We start from the raw sequence: 14616 nt of genomic DNA, 5'->3' as shown, positions 1-14616 counted from the left end.
TCAATACTGAAACAGATGGCATAGCTCAATGGCACAGTGCCTCTTGTCATGTGCATGTATAAATTTAGAGAATAACCAGTTATTCTGTTGGAATTCCTATTATTACTTAGACCTCACAGTAGTCTTTTAAATCACTTTATTTTTTAAACCTTTAATTTGGCAAGATAGAATATTAGAGAGACAGCTGAAAGTACCATAGCAATCATACCATAATTTTGAAATTGTCAAAAAAATAGATGTATATAATTTTACTCTTTTTAAGACAATTATAAGGACAAGAAGCAATTTTTATAATGCAATTTTCAGTTTGCATGACAATTACTATCAGGAGAACAGAACCTCAGATAGGAACTTCTCTGCGAGTTATCAAAACAATTTCATAAGTTCTACTTTAATTGGTCATTTTTCCTACCATTTATCTAATTTCTTAAAGAAGTTTTTCAACAAACCTGAAAGTTATACTCTATGCTTCTTTAATGACATCCTTAAAATTAAACTGAAAAGTCAAATCAGTGAAACATTTTCTAAAACAATAATTTTATCATTTTACTCATCTGGTATAAATACATATTTTATATACTTCGGCATCTTAGAGAACCAATGATTTTTAAAGTTTTCATAAGTTTATAATCAATAGGATTCCAGAGGAGAAACAAATCAATAAAGATTTCTAGTGCGTCAACCCCAGAAGTCTTTTTGAAATATAAAAGATCCTCATTTATTTGTATGGTTTAACTGTGAAATAGCAGAAAGTACCAGATGACCGACTAAAGGCTTTTCTCCCCCCAGATCTATGAGAAAGCCAAGAAATGACCAAAATAAGAAGTCTTCCCCTGGAATAGAAATTTACAAGTGTATTTGCATCCTAGAATTGCCTTTGGGAAAGCAGTGCTTTACTTGCTCAACGACTGGAAGTGAAAGACTGGAATTGTTAATCTCACTGCCAATTCAAGCACTCTGATATCTTATTAAATTGCTCTATAATGAATAAATAGTGTTTAAAAGATTGTCCAAATGTGCCCAGATAGCCATGAAGTCAGGAATAATTTAACATTGAGACAGATTATGACCAGCCTTCAGGGAACTCTATCAAGACTAGAAGAAAGAGATATTCATTGAAAGAGCCAGGGACCTGCTTGTGTGACAGAGAGCAGAATAACAAATGAGTCTTTTCCTGCTAATTTCCCTAATCACTGGGCAGGGGAGAGATGGACATCAGTCTAAAACCTTGATTATGTTAAAGTTTTTGGTTTCGCTTCACTCAGTTCTCTGGGTTTCCTTTTCCTTGGAGAGAAGAATTAGATGTATTCTAGGAAAGAGTCTTAATCACTCAAAGACTGAATCTGGAAAATCCATGAGATGTAAAAGGACATCATGGTTGGCCTTGTCCCTCTGCACTTTGTCAGTCATTAACTTTACATCTGATGGCGCAAGTTCACCCACTGTAAAATAAGAGACTACCTATCAGACAGTTTAAAGTAGATGATTCCTAAACCAAAATCAAGGGCAATCCAAGTGGACGAGAAGACTCATGGACTACCAATGGGCAGGTGCAATGAAGAAATTATTGGGGACACTCTGAGGATGCAGACCCCAGAGAGGCAGGGGAAATGTTACTATTTGACACTTAGTGGGAATTCCAATCAGTGCAGATGAAGATTAGTGGAGGAACGCCACAGAGGTCCTGTTTCTCCTGTCTTGAGCCCTCAAAGTCAAGCAAACCTGAGAGGAGAACTCAAAGGAATTCTCAAAAAAGGGGGATAGTACTTTGTGCCCTAAGTGCAACGTGGTCAGGGTTGCCTGGGGATTTTTAAGCTTCCCCAAATATCTTTCTGTGTTTATTCTAGACAAACTAGTAGAACACAAAAACCTTTGGCGCCTCTCCCAGATGTCTCAAGAAGCTTAGGGGCAGAAATCAATTAATGAAAAGGTAGCTTTTTCCCTTAGGTTTTCTGTAATCAACGTAATAGTCATGGATTACTCTATAGATGGACTCATCCAATAGAAGCATGGCTAAAAATCTCTATCAGGAACCACTCCAGTCCTAGACAGGTTTTGTTGGCCATGTATAACTCCAGAAGGTAGCTGAGGAAAGCCAACACTGCAGGATGAACTCTTTAAGATGGGCTAAAAAAGCATATGGATGAAGCCAAGGTAGGCACATGAGAGACCACTTACTGTGGAAATATTGCAGGAAGTCTTGCACAAACCCTCTGGCGCCATGTCTCTTCTGAATGTAGTCCATTCTTATTATTCATGGTAATTATGTTCTATGAAGCCACTATAAACACTGAATTAGCAAATGCTGAACTATTGCTCCTAGGGGAAAGAGAGGGTTACATTCTTTGAGCCTCAGGTATATTTATCCAGAAATCCAGTGTCTTCAGTTTCAATTCAGAGTCCTTGCAAGAAGGATTCACCCTATCATCAAGGTCTTGCTTATTTTCACTTCCTGAAATTTCAAATATTGTTGACAGACTTTGCCCAAAATCTAATGCTTATTTTTGTCATAAAACACAGCTTTTCAACACATTTTTGTCCTGCAAATGGAATCATGCTTAAATTCAAAGAACAACACTCTGCTATAAGTTTACACGCATCTTCCATCTATATCACAAACATCGTAAACAGCATAATTATCCTATGAGTCTGAGCCTCTCAAAGAAATATCTGGCACATTGATACTAGAAAAGAAAGGACAGCTATAAGTGCGTATAGGAGGAATGGCTCTGGGAACAAATAAAGGGGAAAAAAGCCTCCAGCCACCTCCCCCCTGCAATGTGGACCCTCGCAAGTGCTCATTTCTCTGCAGCCACACTTTACTACCATTATCTAAGAAATGCATTTTTTACTTAACAAAAGAGAAAGAAATATAATTGTTTAAAATAAGTACAATAATTGAAACCTAAAAGTATTGGAAAATAAACTAAAAGGTTAAGAACACAAACAAAAAATTTTGAAAGCTAGATATAAAATATGAAGAAAATCAAAGAAACCTAGATGATTCAGATGCCTTTAAAATAAGGAGGAAAAACTTCAAAAATGCTGAGAAATAAGTTAAGAGTATGAAAACAAGTCAAACATTTAAACTAAAGAAAGAAGTGGAAAGGTTTTGAAATTAAAAAAATAGCTAAACATGTATCGAAGAAATTAAGAATAAGAAATTTAAATATTAAAGGGCCATATGAAATAAGCGGATTTAGAAAAGCAATAAGATATAGAAAAAAAGACAAGTAGTTGTAGAACAATGCCTAAGTAATAGCAGATTTAATAAGGTAAGTACATCCAAAAAAAGTGAATATACAGCAGCAAAAACGAAAAAGTATTTCAAATTTCTTTTAAGTTGCAGACTAACTGAAGTAACCATTTAATGAAATGAAATAAAGAGATTATGGATAAAGAGCAGAAGAAGGCACACCCCGAAAGTGTGTCTATCGAATGTGTAGTCACAGAATTCATTGAGTTCGATCTCCTTCAGCATGAAATCCTTGCAGAGGTGAACCAGGAGCAGAGCACAATGCAAAGGCTTGATCATCCTCCCTCACCCGGGCACAGACTGGGGCCACTACACCTCTGGGAGCTCTTCCGAAAACTCCTGTGGACTAGACGAGCATAAATCACAAGAAAACCCCAGGCCAAGAAGCAGGCAAATACACAAGCCAACCCTACACAGTACAGAGGGTTCCAAACAGAATAATTCATGGAAACAAACCATGCTAGAAAACCAGCACAGTAACATTTTCACATAAAACTCTACTGAAGGGTTGAACTGTCAAGGTTATTATTCGAACTATAAAGAGTTTTCACACACAATCTTAGTTCTATTTTGTTGTGGGGTTTTTTTTTTTTTTTAGTTTGTATTAAGCAATATGATATGCTATTGAAGCAAGTATAAAAATAATTTGTTCCAGTAGCATTTATCAGGAGAATCCCAGATAGGACCAATTTTGACTAGATTAAATGACATAGCTACTCCATAGTACCCCAAATTCAGGGAACTTTGAAAGTCTTTATGTAAACGCACATATACACAGACACATACACCATCCCTAAGCCAAACTATCCTGGGAACCAGATAGTAAAGATTCCAGGCCAGAGTGTGGATGAAATAAAGCCAAAGGCTCAAGAAGCAGATTGCGAGTATAACAAGACAAGCAGTGTTTCTCTTTTTGTCCTCTCTATACACAGCTTAAATATTCCCACTGGTCATGAATCAAATACATACACTCAAAATTAAAGCATAATAATACATGACATATTACCCATTATCTATACTTATTTAAGATTTAATAATGTCTTTACTCATTATGACACATTGGCATCCTTAGCTGAAAAATAACTTCCTTTCTCAATGACTATATATTTGTTGTAATTACACAATGTAGGAAACTTAGCAAAGGCTAAAGCGATCACCATTTTCCTGATTGAGAGAACACACAGAAGAGCAAATTGCAGAGGAACAAGCATAGATCTACGGCCTTTAGCACATTCTAGAAGAGATATGCCATTTTAATTTTCTGGCCCTTTAGCAATTACTCTCAATTTTCTCCCGCTTATTGGCTTATTTCTTCAATTTTTCCCACTCAAAGGGAAGCTCTCCCTAGTCTGAAATTGTATTTTATCACTTTGCATTTGTCCTTTTTCTTATGTGGATTAGTACATAAAGCACAATGAGGTAGAACGCACGTGTGACTTGTAGCTAAAACCCAAACCTGGGGAATACCCCTGCCGTGGACCGTGAACACTGGCTGCTCATCCAACCCCAGGTGTCAGTTCCTCCACCTGTACCTGGGAATAATAATATAAATCTCACAGATTACTTCACAAAGACAATGTATGTGAAATCCACACGTTTTTATATTTTAAATATTATATTATTGAATGGGAGGAAGTCTATACCAACATTTTATTGAACGTGCTGTACAACATGGTGGCCTCATTTTCTATTTTATTATTTTATAATCAAAAGATAAACATACAGCGACAATTATAAAGAGGCAACTTATAACTTTATTGAAGTGGATGTAGAACATGCGATTATGATTTTAGCGGTTGGTGCTTTGCCAGATGGTTCAGCAGGCTGATAAGAAAACCCACAGAGGGGGAAAAAGGTGGGATGTGCCAGTTCTGTTTTTAAACAAGCTGCTTGCTTCATTTGTCCTTGATGCTATATCTTTTTTCACTTAAAAATAAAGTATTGGAATCAAGTCAATGCTGTTATAACAAGCTGATAATTCTCTGTCTTCATATTTTTCAAAGCTTCATCCAGGAGTCTTTCAAAAAATACCCTTGATTTTCCATTAAAATTCAATTTGTTGATTTATGTATTTCAAAATGGGACTTCAGAGATCATTTTAAGAAATCAAAAGCTCTATTTTTTGAGACATGGTTCTTTGAAAAGCTTGATCTATTGGGTACACACTGGTTTTCAAATTTGGTTACTGTTTCCTTTAAAAAATATAAATTCCCTAAGATAAAAAAGTATTCCTGCATGGGTTCACTTTGAAGACAGATCTTTTCGATATTATATTCTTAAAATGGCAAATTCATCTTTTAGCTGATCTAAAGAATTCAAAGGAAGTTAACATATGCTTTTTTCAAGATCATAAATGTTTCTTTTTTCACACAAGGATCAGAAGAAAATCTTGATTGCCAAAAATACTTTTAAAATTCTACTATATATGTATAGATTGTGGGAAAAGAAAAGGTCAAAGTCATGAAATTTTTGACAAGATAAAACAGATGAAAGAACACACTTTAGATTCATGGTGGTTGTGGCCACCACATAAACGTTAAGTGCCCAAATTAAATGTCATCGGACTCTTGGGTCACCGTTTACTTTAGAGAGTTTCATTTCTTTTGTAGGATTCATAAAAGAAAGTCAGTGCCTCAAAAGGTGCCTCGGTCTGAATGATTCTTCAGAGGAAAACACCTAAGAGAAGGATTACATTTTCAAGAAAGATAACCAAATCTATAAAGATAAGGCAGAACCATCAGATGGATCTGTAAAAGTAGATTTCTAGGCTCCAAAAGGTATATTCTTTTCCAGGACTTATTGTAATAAGAAAAAAAAAAATGGGATCCCCTAGATGTGAACGTGTTTGGTCCTGATTCAAAGAAAGTCTAAAAATCATGTGTAAGGCAATTAGGGAAAATCTGAACTCTGACGAACTGTTTCATGACATTAAGGAGTAATTGCTAATTTTGGGCAAGATAGTAGCATAGTAGTTTGTTTTATAAAAAAAGAAGAACTTTCCTTTTAAAGAGATAAAGTATGTATGAAAGAAATGCTATGATGTCTGAGATCTCCCTCAAAATAATCCCCTGATGGAGGAAAGTGTTCAAGGATTTAGATGAAACAAGATTGGCGATATATTGACAATGTTGAAGCTGAGTGATGGGACTTAAGGGTTCATCATAATATTATCTCTAATTTTATAAATGTTTGGAAGTTTTACTAATAATTTTTTTATAAATATTAAGATTTCTCTAACATTTTCCCCTGTGCTAAATATTACATTTCAATTTGAAACACCTGAAATGTATTTCTTGACTTCAATCCTTTAAATTTTACACTGAGATAATTATTAAATAAATCATCCTTCATATCGCAGCCTACCATTCCTAGTGGGTAAATTGCAAAACAGCATTCACATTGCTTTCACCCTTAAAATTTAGCACGACACTTCCCCATCACCTACTGCACAATATACTTGCAAGTATAAGATACACTATGTGCTTCATATATCATAACTTGTAAACAATTTGTGAGTTAAACATATTTGTATATAAATACAGATATATTCTATGATCTGTAAAAATATATGAAGATATTCTTATCTAAAGAAACGCAAGGAGACAAATGCCCTGGGACGCAATTCCATCCAAAGCCCATTAACCATAAACTCTCTCTCTCCTGAACTCCACTTCACCTTTTCATTTCATCATCCATTAGGGTGAAGCTTTTAAAAGAGACAATAGGATTACAAAGAGCTTTCTGCTAGGTCTTATTTTATTTTCTGATTCAACTTTGATGTTCACTTTGACACTTGACTCCATTTTTTTTCCACGAACACTGAAGAAAAAGCACAGAAACAAGACTGGGTAGCTGATCCTTTCTTTGAGTTGACTCTTGTGAGGATGTGAAAAGGTCAAGAGAGGGTTTGGTCAGTGGGGAATTTGATGGAAACCGTAGCATGGAGGATAAAGCGGGCTGGAGTCATGTGGATAGGCGAGTTGTTTTGGTCGTTTTCAGGCTGTCTTAACTCCCTTTTCCTAAGACTCAAGTTCTCATTTGCATCCAGTCATCCTGCTGCTGATTCTGTGTTTCTGTTTTCCTTCTTAACCATTTTTTTCTTATTTAGGAGTAACTATATTCAAAATTAAAGCTTGATGTTAAGCAATAAAGAAAATAAAAGGTGTTGATAAGAATCAGAGGAGTAACTAAGATTTAATATAATCTATGTAGCACCCATCTACATAGGAACTTTGAAATAGAAACACCATCAAATCATTTCAAAATGTGCAACTTTTTCCCTATTTTTCTTTAATTTACTTAAGGGTCCTCTATTTCATATGCTTGAATGCTGCCAATAGAAAAAAATCCTAGTAAGCAGCATTGCACATTGAGATTTTAAATAAAAACCAAAAAAAGGAATCAGTCTTAAGTTTGAACTGAAAATGTGAGTATTCCATTGCCATTTTTTATAATTGTATGCTATAGCTATAGTTCCTGGTTTCAAACAGATTAATTCATTACGCAACGCTCACGTTTATGAATGGGAGAAGGAAACTCATCAATCATTTAGCTCATCACCTGCTCCATTTTGCATGCAATGTAGCCTACAAAAATTTATGTGTTATTTTCATTTCTCCCCATGTTGCAAGCAACTGCAGGAAACAGACTGTTGGGATTCATCATGTAATCAATATCTTGTACATAAAAACCTCAGCATCTCTCTATGCAGCCACAGAACATTTAATCACTGTCACCAGCCCTGCGTAATTCTAGAGTGTTCAGTGTACTCCTCAATAAATATTTTATGCTTCTCTTTAGAGGCTTATTTCTATTACTTCTAAAATACCTGAGAAGCAGTCTTTTTATTGCTCTTTCCTTTTGTAAACCCTGGTAGTAGCCATTAGTACAGCATTTATCTTCTTCCTTACGATGAATTTGACTTTGTGATTCTTGGTTTAACATATAAATATAGAAAATTTTTATTTTGCCCTGATACCTGTTTCCAAAGTGCTCCAATAGTGGTTTTGTCTTGTGAAAATTGTTTGAATAGTGTTTAAATTCTTAAGAGCTCCTCAGAGGAGTTCCCAGAATGGCTCTGTTGTTTAAGAGTGTCTCGTCACTTTCATTTTTAAAGGTACAGTAATGAAGATGGAAAGAATGAATCTGGTCCTTTCACAGATGTTTTCCTAAATGCCTATCAGACTCAAGCAAATACATAAACCCAAAACCACACAAAGTAAAAGTAACATTAACCCTAACTGGCCCTTTGGTTTCAAATTGTGCAATAGTAACATAAACAAACAGTTCTTTCACTGAGAAATCTACTTCCTCAGACCAGGACTCTCTGAGTGGGTTCAGCATGCGACTAACAGTTGCTGCTGCAGTGCAAAGCAATCTCCAGATAAGTATGATTCATTTTGAATTTTTATTTATAACAGGAAAAAAACCAAAATATTTCGACTTTATCTCTTGAATTAAAAAAAAAATCCACATAATTATTTTACCTGACAATTATTTGAAGGCAGACAAACTAAACTAACTGATGTCCCTCAATGCTGTTCCTCTTTTTATGAGCCCAATTGCCCTACACTAAATAGCTGGAGAAAATACAAAGCACCTGATTCATTAAGCTGGAAACATATTGTCTGTACAGCAGGATAGGATGGTAATTTACTATACACAGCCAGGAAAGACACACTTTACAACACAGATTTGCAGCTTTTAACCTGGAAACTTAATAGCAAAGGCAATTCTGCTTTACTTTGTTTCCCTTCAAATCCGAAAGAAAGCAATACCTACTTTGTTACAAAACAGAACAGGCAATATGTTATATTGCCATAGTCAATTATGTGAGGCTGTGTAACCTTTTCCAGCTATTATAGTCTTCAAATCTTTCTGTGCTAATGTTGCCAACACAATACAGAAGAAGCTTCAAAGCATCTTTGCAGCGTTAGAAAGAGAAGACAGCTGGCGCTGCTCAGAGACTAGGCTGAGATGACCAGATTTCTAATTTATAAAACTGGGACAGCACACGTCAGGGGAATATCATTGGGGGTTTTGTGAAGGTATATCTCCAGCTATTTCCTTTTGTCAGATAAAGACTTGTTTACTGAAAAAAGAAAAAGAAAAAACTCTAAAAGGTTTTGTTGAGAGACGCAGGCAAAAATAAAAACAAAACAAACCCTTCAATTAAAAAGAATGCTAAGAGAATGCTACAAGGTTAAATATCCAAGTTCAAAATAATGCTGTGCTCCACTGTACAGACTTGAGAGAATCCTACCAACCAGGTAGATCGAGAAACCTATGAATTCATCAGTCCCACCTTCAAAACCCATTAGACCTTGGATATAGCAAAACATTCACTACAAGAAGGAAGTGGTACAACTGTGAAAACCACGGACTTCCAATTGTTAGTAGCTACCGATAATCTCCTGGGTTATTTTGATGATGAGGCTCCATCTGACGCCTCTTGTGAACTACGACCTAACTCCTGATAACCCCAGACCATCAACCTCTGAAAGGGAGGAGATGGGATAACAGGCTGAAACACGCAAACTGCAGGCCTCAGCCTGGGGATGAGGGTGGGAGTCCACTATGAGCAATTAAGACAACATATTCAGTTTACTAAATAGAACAATTCACACTATTTTCTAGATTGTCTCAACTTTTCATTTGTTTTGTATACAGCTGCTTTCAAACACGGTCTCATCTAATATCTTCTTTGATTTTTACAACTCAGGAGAATGTTGAGTAAAAGCTAGTTTGCCCATTTCAAAGAAGAGGAAATTTGGACTCAGAGAAGTTGCATGGCTTGTCTCAGGTCACACAGCTAAAAGGAGAGGAATTGAACCCAGAATTCTGCCCTTCTAACACTTAGATGGATACACTTTCTTCTAACTTCTTACAAAAGGATTTTCAGAACAACAAATATTAGGCTTACCAATCTACAATTCCATAGGGCATCATATTTCACATTTTCCCAAGAGAAAGGCTGCTAAGGTGTATATGCATTAGATAGAATGGAGCTTTCCATAGAATGATCTTGAGCTGTTTAAAACATATTGCTTTGTTCTTACAGACACATTACTTACAACTTGTACAATAATTTCCTAGATCTTTAGAAAGAGGGAAATGTGAAATACCCATCATGAATCATGTAAAAGCTCTGTTTTAAATGGAAACGCCCAATGCAGTTGTGTTTAAACTCTGCAATATATTAACACTCAGAAGGATAACTGAGGAAATAATTCTCCAACATAAGCTAGATTCACAATGGGAGACCAAAACTCACAAGCTTTCATTTAGCTCTCAATACTAAGGTTTTCATAAGACTTAATGACATAGCCAAGAAGAAATCATGGCCTGAGAGGAAGCAATTTTCATTATGCAGTCATGGCGGCATGCTCCTGAAGAGGCTTCTTACACTTTCATTTTTGTTTTTGCACACAGGTTGAGCTAACTCATCAAAGCTTCTCTGATGGATGGTTCTTTTGACAATGCTTCTGTTATTCTGTGAATGTCAAACAACAGAAATATATATGTAACACTGAAATTGGCTGTGGTCCTACCTACAAATTGCCAACAACATCTGCAAACAAAGATAGCTCTAAACTTGATAACAAGTAAATCTTTTAAAGAATTGTCTTTGTTCTTCTTTCTTTTTTTTTTTTTTGGTGAGAAAGACTGGCCCTGAGCTAACATCTGTCATGAATCCTCCTCTTTTTGCTTGAAGAAGATTGTCGCTGAGCTAACATCTATGCCAATCTTCTTCTACTTTATGTGGGATGCCACTACAGCATGGCTTGATGAGCAGTGCTAGGTCCATGCCCAGGACCCAAACTTGTGAACCCCAGGCCACCAAAGGAGAGCATGCAAACTTAACCACTATGCCACTGGGCTGGTCCCTCTTTCTTACATTTTTGTGACCTTAAATGAAATGATATATTTTCAAGTAAATACTGAACCCAAACACAGAATACTAGATTTGCTACATCCTTGACTGTGAGAATAACGGCTACCAAGCCCCATTATAAATATGAAAATCATCACATTATTTAAGCCAACTTGTTAAAATAAAGTTTATCTATCCAGCTATAGAATCTGATGATCTGGACTAGTTCTGCTTATCTGCTTTGTCAAATACCATCTTAACTCTTTGCTGTTCCATGGACATCCCCTTGAATTTGAGTTCTTAAATCCATGTGGACGTATTTTTCAAGACTCATGGTATTTGTCAGTTTAAACTGGAATTTGCTGATACAAATGTATGAGAGCATCCAAAAATTCAACACTACTGCAACAGGTGTGAGAATGTCAGGCTATAAACTAGGTTGTGAACATTTTTATTTACTTCAAAATTGAACTTGGATGCTTCCTTGAATCCTCATGGTAATGAACTGATTTTAAGAGAATTAGCTAAGATGACATCATCAGAGAGAACCATCAGATATTTGATCCCCTGCTCTTCCGATATCCACAATTTTATCACATCTCACCAGACATCTTATATCCACATCTTATCAGTCTTTTCTTCATCTAAACACTCCACATATTTCCAAGCAGAAACGACGACTACCTCAGCATCTATACCAGCCATTTTTAACCCTCCTACACCTGATCATAGGAGACTACGGAATTTTTCTCCATCCCTCTTTGCCTAAAAATAAAATACCTCAATTTCCATTTTTCTGCTGAAGCACAATGCTGAAGTGATAAAGGAAAAAATTTTGAGCCATACTTACATTTCTAGCAGCAACAAACACAATTCTGAGGTGGAGCCAGAGACCCCCAAAACAGGGTATATTATTACAGGTAGAGCCAGATATATATAAAGGCATCTAGCTACGCTGACCTCCACTGAAACTCTCTCTCCCTCTCCCAGGTCAGAGATATTTAAAGCCCTCTTGTGCAGAACTGAGGAACACAGTTGTTGCTTGTCATGTTTGCAAATTCAAGTATGCTTTCTCAACTTAAGGTGAGGGGGTCTAAAAATTCTTCCATTTGCCCTATAATGCCTTTACCATCCCTCCCCCTTCAAACTAAAGCTTGATCTCCACTATCCTAGTGAAACAGATACCAAAGCCAGAAGGCAGAGAGAAAAGACCAGATTCATACCTGAATTTTGAGCTTTCTGATGCTCAGTCCCTGGAATTTAAGGATTTTCAAGTATAATCTTTATTATACATCCTTTTTCTCTTAATGTATAACATTGAGTAGATTGCAATTGTATTTTATTCTCCAAACCCTACCTCCCTCTTGGGTCTCAAGAAGTATTTTCTCTCAAGGCTATTACGTCCAGTAGAGATTTTTAAAAGTCTATTTTGAAACTCAAAAGCTGAGATTTCTTTCTCTTTACATTTCTGAGCTACCATTATTTCAGTTGGCAGTAAATATAGAAAGAATTCATGGCTGCCTGGATGAAGAAAGAAAAAAAGAGGTAGGAAATATTTATTTTTTTAATTTGTTAAGGGTTGATAATATTATGCCTGCACATCAGCACACATCCTGACTTAAAATGTTCTTTGTGGAACAAGCAGTCTATGAAACCGGAAGGTCATATTTCACTAAGGAAGCTTAACAGATGTGATTATATATCTTTTTTTTCCAAACACATAATTCATTTGATGCCCACTGTCTAACAGGAGGGCCTCACCATCCTCATGAGATCCATCCCCTCCCCTCTTACAAACTGCCTGAGATCCAGTCCAATAAGGTCTCAGTCCTATGTCCAAATGCCATAAATAGATCTGGTACTTAATGAGTTGAATGCTGCTACTGTTTCTTTTTGCCACACTGAGTGGCTGCCAGGAGTGATCCTACACCAACTGCTGCATGGTGATTGTCTATGGATGCAGAGATGCCCTTTCTGGTCCATGTCCCAGGACAAGCCACAGTGGTGGGCCCATGTTGGATGCTGAAACCACAGCTTGTTTCATTTCACACTCTCATGCTCAGCTAGCTCTCCTCATAGCAGAATCACTGTGCTAATGTGAATGAACTGACAAAACTTTCCAGCATCAGTCGCGTTGGAACCATTTCACTCCTTGAACTCTTAGGTCCATGCCTTGAGTTTGAGTCACTAGCCTAGACTCATACTTTCTCAAGGAAGTTATATCACAAGAGATTTCATTCCTTTCCCTGCCACTGGACCTCAGCCAACACTACCATCATCCACACTGATAGATCTCCAGTGGATCTTGGGAAGAATTTTGGTACCTCACCTCCCTAAAGACTGTGGGGTTCCTAATGTAAATTGACCCACTTCTCCCAGTGACCAGCTTCACACATTAGACATCTCAGCAAATAGCAGTCCAAGACGTCACAAGAAACATTGGTTGTACCAAATCCCAGAAAAATGGCTGTTAACCTGCCAACTTTTGCATAACCTAGAGAAGTGCCTAGGTAATTTAGCCAAATGTAAAAGTACTTCTTTTTCCCACTACATAATCACAGAATGAAGGAAGTTAAGAGTTTGGACATGTTACAGGGTTGAAAAATAAGGGTCATTGGAAAAGATCTATGAGCCTACTACATGCACATGTACAGTCACGGAAATAGCCACTCATTAACCTTCCCAGAGAGAAGAATAACTTAGGCCAACCGAGTAATTAAGAATTCTGATTTTGGTTATTTTGCTATCAGGAAACCCTCTATTTCTAAAAGGAAGTCTAGTCTCACACCCTGGAGCCCCAGAACGTCTTCGTATTTTGTTCAGACACAGCTGTTTGTGATGCCTTTCCATTTAGAAGTAGCCACGTGCACACATGCATTGAAGCCCCTTGTTCTTCTCCTTCACGAAAACCCAAATGCATGGCGCTATCAGCTGGGCTGGAACATAAGCCAGGACCATGAGGAAACCATTTTTCTAGGTAGTACTTTTCTAACTAGAGGGATTTAGAGTTTCCAGGACAAGTAACACACTAAACACTTACTTCATGTGGCAATGAAATATCTGAAGCTCTTTGAAAAGAGGACGAGGCTTTTGCTCCATCTGCACCCTTTCCATAGTGTTCCTCCTTCCCTGGGTTAGAGCTAATCCCAAGGAGAACCAGTTCAGCAAGGTGCCAAAGAACGATTTCATGGTGGGTGTGCATTAAAGCTTGAGGTGACATCCTAAAGGAATAAGGCAAGACAAGGTCACAAAAGAAAACACTTTAACCCTATACTTCTAGGAAGAGGATAAGTTGTTTAAAGAAACTGTGTATTGTTTACAGGTTGACCACTGTTAGCAATCCCATTTTGCCTCACCTTCTACCTGATAAGCATCCACATAAATGTGCTCCCTGGCTTCCTATTACCAGTCACTGTGTGTATCAGGGACACATCGGTTATAAAGAAATAGCTTGCATGCAGTCACCTTCTGACCTCTATTATACATA

At 36.8% G+C, this 14616-nt stretch overlaps 1 protein-coding gene across 2 annotated transcripts in view; it reads right to left on the bottom strand.

The window, feature by feature from the left end:
- Positions 1-8649: 8649 nt before the first annotated feature.
- LOC139084596 (uncharacterized) overlaps positions 8650-14616 on the bottom strand; it is a 163227-nt gene continuing 157260 nt past the window's right edge. For both annotated transcript variants that reach the window (XM_070627874.1, XM_070627873.1), the window contains 2 exons: positions 14170-14350; positions 8650-10748 (listed from right to left, as the gene is read on the bottom strand). The gene's annotated coding sequence lies outside the window, so the exon portion shown is untranslated. The remainder of the gene's footprint in view (positions 10749-14169; positions 14351-14616) is intronic.

Source organism: Equus przewalskii, chromosome 7 (assembly GCF_037783145.1).
Source record: "Equus przewalskii isolate Varuska chromosome 7, EquPr2, whole genome shotgun sequence".
Taxonomy (NCBI): domain Eukaryota; kingdom Metazoa; phylum Chordata; class Mammalia; order Perissodactyla; family Equidae; genus Equus; species Equus przewalskii.
Note: the sequence above shows the minus strand (reverse complement) of the source record. Positions and strands in the feature narration are given on the sequence as shown.